The sequence below is a fragment of the Synchiropus splendidus genome, chromosome 14 (genome assembly GCF_027744825.2).
Source record: "Synchiropus splendidus isolate RoL2022-P1 chromosome 14, RoL_Sspl_1.0, whole genome shotgun sequence".
In the NCBI taxonomy this organism is placed as follows: Eukaryota; Metazoa; Chordata; class Actinopteri; order Syngnathiformes; family Callionymidae; genus Synchiropus; species Synchiropus splendidus.
Window position 1 is genome coordinate 9,424,451 of NC_071347.1, and position 6,099 is coordinate 9,430,549.

Sequence of the window (6,099 nt, forward strand, 5' to 3'; positions counted from 1 at the left end):
GAGCAGTCCTCTCTGCCACACATGGAAACAAACCACACAACCACTGATGTGGAATGGCACGGTTGACTTCACACTCGACGTCTCGGCAACACACAAGCCGTCACCGAATCAACTTCTCTGTCGCTTATTCTCTTTGGCTTCTTGAGATGTTTTTGTTGAAGGGAAAAGAGCCAGCGCTGGTAACCAGGCGATGTAGCAAAGCAAGCATTACTTCCACTGGCTCCCATTTCTATGACAACAGCTTCAAAGGTCTGAGAGCACTGAGACCCCCACGTTACGCCAGCGAGGGAGTTCATTTGGCGCAGAGTGAAGGAAGGTAAAGAGATGAACGACAGGCTAAAAGCTACACTTACATTTCCTTTTTCTCCCCTCATTCACTATTTAAGTAGGTGGAAGTCACGTGCTTAAACTCATGTGAACCTGAACTTACTGTATGCTCGTGCACCATGAATCATTCAGACCTTCTGCAAACTTCCCCACCACTGTTGTGTTGTGAGGTGGTGGTCAAACACAGAGAGGATAATGCTAGACTGAACATTATCACAGTCAGACCAAAGAGTTCCACTGAGGGATAGTTTGGCAAATATGAATATGGCTTGATCGTATTCTAGATTTTGGCCCCTGCTCGGTGATAAACTGGGGACATGTCCAGGGCGTCTCTGTCCTTAGCCCCAAGTAGCTGGGATAAGCTCCAGTCCCATACAACACAGAACCTGAGAATTCATCCCACCCTCATCTATGACCGTGACCTCACATAACCTCTGGCACACTCTGAATTAATTTAATGTTTTGTAATGGATTCATCGTGATTAATCGATATTCCACAATGATCGTATTTCAGATGAATCGGCACATGTGAGCTTGAACATCAGGCCGGATGTGTTTCAGTGAAGAGCGAGCTCTTTGCAACATCTTTTGTGCCTCTATACTGAGGTTTTTTTTACATCAATTTTCCATCCTTCATCGTAGGTGTTTGGGTCTGAAATAGTTCCTAATAAAAATCATTGAAAATAGTAATTATATATCATCTGCAACATGATTTCATGTTGTTTTTCATTAATGTCCAGCACATGCTACAGGTCCCATGATGCAAAGCAACAGTTGAAGCACTCACAGGCTCTAAAACTTTGTGTATTCCTCAGTAAACAAGGCCATTTTCTGATAATAGTTTGACATCAATGGATCTCTTTGTGATCGAGTGAGGTGGATTCTATCATCCATGAGTGAAAGCTGGTTGCCTTTATTCAGGTGGAGCAGACTAAGAAATCTCTTTGCTTGAAAAAAGCCTGCATAAATTCATTCAGAGTGTTTTACTGTTTAAAACACACGTGCAACTGTAGACACACTTTTTGGCCTGTTCAATTTCCACATCCTCTTATTAAACGTGTGAATTTCCACCTATGAAAAGCACAGTTCCGGGTCAAACATGTTCATAATGAATGAAGCTGAAACATGCTGTGTGAGAAACTGTCATGTATCCGATGCAGCCTTGGAGAGTCAGCGGACAAGAGAGAGCACAGAGAACTGGAGCGAGCTCAGCGGCCGGTTGAGCATGTCTAGTTCCTCCTCTTGTAACAACCACTTAGGTTTGCCAGTGTGCTAAAAACACCCAGTGTAAACTCTAATTTGAGGGCCAGTGTGCAGATGTACGAGGTTATTTGAATTATGCAGAGTGTAAAAGAGAAGGCAGAAGAAAAAGAATGGCTTCTTGTGATCTAGCTTGGGCGGGCCACCTTTGCCAACTACTGCAGTGGCTCGCTATAAAAAGCTACTGGCTGCATCCGCTCCATATACTTAGTGAGAGGTAAGTATGGGGGCGCAGAAATGTAAATGAATGGCTGTAGAAGGAGGTCACCACCACAAGGGACACGATGAGGGACCTTTGCGACGTATCGTGTTCTGGAGGATCCTGCGCCAACATGCGGACTGGCGGGCGCTGGAGAAAACATGGTGAATTAGAGCGTCAGCCAAAGTTGTGAATCCAACCTCAGACAAACTCCTTTTAAAGATGAAAACTTCAAAGTTTGGTGTAATTTATGGCCCGTGGTCGTACACTGTTTACCCACATCTGTCTCAGCGTATGGCCCGAACATCTGGCCTCGCTGACAGCAACAGCGTCATGGCCACTCTTGTGCCGGTCTGTGGGCTGGTCCTGTTTCCTGCTCTTTTCTCACAGACTGGGCTCCGTCTATTTTTGTACCTGCTCTATGAATTAGTTAACTCTCAGAACTGAGTTACAGACAGCTTCCTGCCCGGGGATGGAGCTCGCTGTGAGGACTGATTCTACAGAAAGAGAGAATAAAAGTTGGACTTCATGAGCAGGGAACAAATGCATTGGAGGGCATTTTTTTTTTCTTTTATATGGAGCATAATTACAAATACAGAAATTAAATACATCTAAAATAAGGATGTAGTTAGACTGTTAATGGTTTATATGTGTGTCCTTAAGTGCTACTGACCTTTCCTGAATTTACTGCCACTCATTAGCACGAGTGTGTGTCAAATGCAAGGCACGAGGGCCAAATCTGGTCCTCCTAGTCTTTTCATGTGGCCTCAAGAGCTTTGTCTAAAAATATTGTAGGTATAACCCAATTCACAAAAAGCTAGATCACGACGAGATCACGAGATGTTCTGTATGCACTTGTTAACATGCCAGAGACTCCTGTGAGAGGACGAGGGTCATGGGGCATAACTGTACAACTGGGATAAGCATGACTGAATGTGGCTAAACATGTCGAACTAAGGAGGCACAACTTTCACTGACGCCTGTGACCACTGACCCACGGTCACTCATCATTGTCAAGTTCGTGGGCCTCATCTGAAGGCCCATTTATGTTCAACGCTCAATACAGTTCCAGATATGGACGGAGCCTTCTGTCCGTGTTCTGTGTTCATTTCGTCCGTATTCCTCAAGGTTTCCTCGAAGCTTACTGATACGGACCAAACGGAGCAGTACCAGCGGAAACTGTGAGGGCGGTGTTGGGACACAAAGAAGACAACAATGGCAGAAATTCTCCGGTCGTGACACGGTATATTTAACGGAATCATCGACCACTACCTCCTACAACGCTGCTTTTGTCTTTCCAAGAGGTACGTTATCATTACTTCTTTCACAGTCGCCATGTTGGTTTTGGAACTTGTTGTTGTCATAAACTTTTTAGTCTGGGCTGCTCCCCCGGTGGATATATCGGTGAACAACAATACCAATGCAAAGACCGCATCATTTGACAACGGATCGAGTTCAGTTTCATGCATAAAGGCAGCATAAATGGTCCTAAAGTGTGATCACTCACTGATGTAGTAGGTTGCTGGAGCCTGCTGGCCTTCAAATTGGAGAATGAGAAGGTTGCTTGTCTGACTGTCATGGCGCAGCCACAGTGCCACTCCTAAAATCACACCTCCTGTCAGCTGTGGAGACAAATGCTTCAATCATCTTCTGTCATGTGGTTGATGTTTAGTTCACAGCAAAGAGGCCAGAGAATTCAGCTCTCCTCGTAACGTTCACACAAACAGACGAATCAGCTTCACTCACTTGTCAAAAGCGTATTTTAAGAGGCAGTAGCAAACTCGCTCAAGTACAGAGAGAAGGCTTGACAAAGAAAAATGTCAGTGGCTGCAAATGCTTAAATACTTTGCTGCGTATTGTCGACTTTATCAGACAGAGGTGCTGGCGACCTTCCTGACCTGCTATGGTGACCTCTCTGCTGTCCTTTAGAGGAAGTGATGAGAGGAAATCCTGGCTTCACACTGAACCTTGACAGGGACTTTACTCTAGATTCCTAAACGTTATAAAAATAAATGTTCACGATAGCGAGATGTTATCAGCCGGGCTAAATTTAAACTGTTTATATCTAGCATCGGCCAATACTTTGCCACAGCAGCTCTCCATTGTTCTCTCAGCAACAGGAAACTGGATCTTCAACATGAAAAATACCGAAACGAGGAAGAGACACCTCAAATTTGTCACAATGACAAGCGCATAGCAGAGCTGGTGGAGGAAGCACTCGACTCACAGCATGTCCGGGATATGGAGACATTGTTTATCTTGTGGGGGGAAAAAAACACAAATGTGGGAATTTCTAAAAATCTTTAACATGTAATTCTGTGGGAGACAAAATTAAACATAAAGAGCAAAACAAATTCATAAATGTGATAGAAAGTATTTGTATCTCCTGATACCCACAGCAGTCTCTTTGCTTTGGTTGTTTTGTTTGTTATATAAACAAAAGAGATGCAGATGATTTGTAGCTCTTTTACTCTTCACTGTTCTCTCATTCACTTCTGCCTCCTCTTGCATAAAATGACACTTATTAAAGGGCAAGAAGGGGAAAACATTTCCCCTCTATTGATGCTAAGCTCTATTGAGTCCCAGCAGGATGATTAACAGATGCCAGAAAATCTTTTTTTTAACATCGTGAGTACTCCACATTGGCTCATTCACACGTACATTGATGATGAACAGATAGCATGGAAAGCCAAATAAATTGAAAAATGAACTCACCCAGAAAATAAAATTGAGGAAGAATAACATGTATTTGATACATATGTTGCAGCCAGCCACCGCCATGATGCCAGATTCAGTCAGCTACAGTTTCTTTTTTTCCACCAAATCAGAAAGTGCAGGAGTGTGACCAGTTTGGAGCCCAACTGACTCTGTTCAGGGGGATGAGTGTGCGGAGACTGCTGGAGAACAAACGCCTTCACGTTGGTAACTCCTCCTCCACCACCATGAGTGAAAGCTGAGACGAAGCGCTGCCCACCAGGAGGAGAGGACCGGACAACATGGCTACCATCTGCGGGCGCGAGAGGAAGGCCTCAGCTTGAAAGCTGAAGATTATTCCTATTCTATAAGGGCCACATAAAGTGCTGGGTCATCAAAAAGAAGAATAACTTTGATATTTTACAATCATGATTATGTGTAGGAAGACAAAAAAACACAAATCCATATAAATCTGTGAAAATATGGAATGTGTTCATTATCATGAATAATTGAAAAATGAATGTTTTTCATGTCCTTAAATTACAGACAGATGTATTACCTCATTGAAGTATGATATTTCATGATACAGTAGCTTTTGATGAAAGTGACCACTCGTCTGTTCCCTTCACAGGGTCTCACACTCACATCAGAACCAGTGTACGGCCAAGAAACTCTCAACAATATCAATAATAATAAACCATGAAAACAATAATAAACAACACTTTTGAAAGTCGCTTTGGATTAAAGGTCATCGGCAGAATGACCTGAAATATATTGTAATGTGAGGACATGTGGAGAGGAGAGACAAGGGAGAGGTGGAACAGAATCAATCGATGTCAAACATTACCAGGTACCAGGTAAAAGGAGAGGAGGAAGAGAGCAATGAGGTTCATAGTTGATGGTGCTGTTTCTAGCCAGCCATGCTGCCTTTAGAACCTTGGATTTTATCACTTCCTGCAAGAATTTCTTGAAGGTGGGGCCTAACCTGGCACCCATGTCGGGTATACAACCGATCCTCTGTGCAGAGCCAAAAATCAATGTGTTTTTCTATCTCACCTTGTCCATGATGAGGTCCTCTGTGAAGAGCTTGAGACCTGAATACTCGATATATTACCATGTCCTTAGCTCTTGTTTTTATTCAGCATGTTATGAGCAATATATATGACAGATTTCCTCCTCTTTATCTTATGCTTGACTTCTCCCACGGATTTGGCGACATCTGCTGGCTGGTCTGGAACTATAATTGGCTGCTTATTCGGTATCAGCTAACGTTTGAAGGAAGGAAGATTGGAAAGAGTCGGTCGTGTCTCCACTGACAGCCTCTCTGTCAGCCCTGGGGGAGCAGACCGTTCTCGGCATCGACAGTCCGGAGAGCGACATGCGTCAGTCATGCGGTGATAAATCGTCACGTGCACCACTTTCACTCCTCTCGGCTGCTGCTGGTGATCTGGGTGACTGTGCCGGTCACAGCTTCGGTGGGCAACAGTGTGGTGTTCCTGACCCGCACCTTCGAGCATGTGAGGGGGGGACTGCGATCCTCGGTGACAACAGGGAGAAGTTGCGGGACAGTGCGAGGATCAGTGCGTGAGAAGGAGGCTGAGACAAAGAGCTGGAGGAGG

At 44.3% G+C, this 6,099-nt stretch overlaps 1 protein-coding gene across 1 annotated transcript in view; it reads right to left on the minus strand.

Annotated features, from left to right (window-relative positions):
• The window catches only part of sergef (secretion regulating guanine nucleotide exchange factor), a 36,419-nt gene that overhangs the window by 3,936 nt on the left and 26,384 nt on the right, over positions 1 to 6,099 (minus strand). The gene's annotated exons all lie outside the window — the stretch shown is intronic.